This window comes from Hipposideros armiger, unplaced genomic scaffold (assembly GCF_001890085.2).
Source record: "Hipposideros armiger isolate ML-2016 unplaced genomic scaffold, ASM189008v1 scaffold_331, whole genome shotgun sequence".
NCBI lineage: Eukaryota > Metazoa > Chordata > Mammalia > Chiroptera > Hipposideridae > Hipposideros > Hipposideros armiger.
Genome location: NW_017731681.1, coordinates 2,319,125 through 2,321,487, shown reverse-complemented (window position 1 = coordinate 2,321,487; position 2,363 = coordinate 2,319,125).

Sequence of the window (2,363 nt, the reverse complement as noted above, 5' to 3'; positions counted from 1 at the left end):
CGAATACCGCAGACCTGGTGGGTGACCTGGCGCTCACCCCAGAGACCTCTTGTCCTGCAGAAATAGACAACACCCACTCCACCCTCGTAGGAACCCCTTTCTACACCCGCCTCCTCCGGACCCTGAATCCTGACCCCCCTTCTCCCCGCTCCCGGGATGCTGGGACGGGAGGAAGGTGGGCGTTGCTCCTGCAATTTCAAGAAAGAGAAAATGCGGAGGAGTCAGGAGAGGAAGCCAAAGAGTATGCAAAGCACTCGGCTTCTCCTGGTTCCAGGGAGCCTCACCCCCTCACTCTTGTCGTTCTCCAGCCCTAACAGCCCTGGCAGCCTCTTCTGTTTCCCGCCCTCTCGCTTCACTCTGAACAGCCCGCGGCCCCTCTATCCCTTCTCAGTCCCCAGTGGACACCTTCGCCTCACTCTCTCCACCTCTCCACCTCACATTGCTGGTGTCTCTCTCAGTGAGTGCTGCCTTACTCTCCTCTGCCCTCCTGACTGTGAACTTCGCAGACATGCCTGTTTATTTAGGTGACACCATGGGGGAGGCACACAAAAGTGTTGCCCTAGGTAAGTCTCCACTACCCACCCACCAGGAAGAAATAACTACCCTCCTGACCAGTGCTTGCAGAAGGAGGTGTGGGACAAGCCTGAGCAGCTCAGATCCTGTTCCACCCTCGGCCTCCCTGAGTTCCTTCCCCAAGTGCTTCAGCCTCTCAACTAAGCCTGTGTACATGGGTTAGAGAGACAAAGGATACAAAAGGGAACTGGACTATTTTGACAGGGGACGAGATTCATGTAGGAGAATAACTAACAAAGCAAAGGAGGCAGGTGGAGAAAGAAAGGGTGATACTAGAGTCAGTCTGACCTGGGCAAGAAGGAATTAAACTTGTAGGTAAGAGAATAACTTGGGACACCACTATTCAGTTTCACCCTTTCCGGAAATATGCATTGAAGCCACCATGTGTCAGGGACTATTCTAGAACCTGAGTGTTACAGGCACATGATGTGGCCCCTGCCTTCCAAGGATTTGATCAAGGGGTTTTCATGGTGGGCATCCCAATACTGAATCCAGCATCTAGTCCTATCAGTTGTATCCACTGTAATACCCCTCAAGTCTGTCCACTCTTCTCCAGCCTCCACCTCCCTGGTCCAGCCATCCCCTGGACCATCGGCTTCTCCTCCTCCTCCGAATCTGTGATACCTGGGGCTGGTCCTTAATACATGCTGCACTCCAGAGCAAGAGACCTTTTTGAAATGCAAATCTGATTGTTTCAGGCACTCTGCTTAAACCTAGTCAATGGTTTCCCATTGATCTAAGTGAAAGACCCAAGTCCTTAACTGGCCTCAAAGGCCCTGAGAGATCTGACCCTGCCCCCTTCCCAGCCTCATTCCCACCTTTCGCTCCCCCCCCTCACACCCAGTGCTCCACTTCCTGTCCGCGTGTGCTTCCTCCCTTAGGAGGCTTTGTGCAAGCCGACCCCTCTGCCTGAAAGGCTCCTTCCATTTCTCTCTTAGCAATTGTTCAGATCTCAGCTTCTCTACCCCACACTCAGGGAAGGTATCCTAACCTTCCTTTCAGGGTCAAATTCTCTTTTTTTGAGCTCCCACACCAAGATGTACCTTTCCTCGGAGGCACACAGCACAGTTGCAGTTGTACCTTTGTTGGTGATTATTTCACTGATGTCTGTCTCCCTGTAGAAGGCAAGCTCCTTGAGGGCAGGGGCCAAGACTGCACATGCTCACTCTGGCCATTCCCTGGACCTAGAACTGAACACTCCATAATATTGAGTTGAAATATCGGTTAAATGGATGCATGTGTGCCAGGATCTGGGGCAGGAGGCCACATATTTCAGGCTTCAGAAGGAAGCATGGAAAAATGTGGCAACAGCACAGGATTGAGAACCAGAATATCTGGGCTCAGTAACTAGATTAAAAGTATGGGTGGTGTGACCTTCAATAGGCTGTTAAACCATTCTGAACTCTAGCTTTCTTATCTACAAATGGGAACTACTTCAGAATCAAGCAAGATGGAGGAATTAGAAAATCTATAAACACCATCACCTAGAAATTCTGAATACAATATGAAAAAAACAAAACAAAATAGACTGAGTTCTCAAAAGGAAAGTAAAATCCTAGTGCTAGAAACAAAGAGGAAACTGAAAGCAGAGGATGAGCTGACTGCTGTTACAGTTACTGGAAGGGGGGCTGGGAGGCGATTGGTTCTGTTAACTAAGGGCCTGCGTGTTAGCCGCCCAGGAACAGGAAATGAGGTCTTGATCCTGGAGGGGTGGAGAAATTAGATGAAAGGCAGCCAAAGCTGGCTCAAGAAGAACTAGCAAACCTGAATAGTTCTATAAATTCTAATAA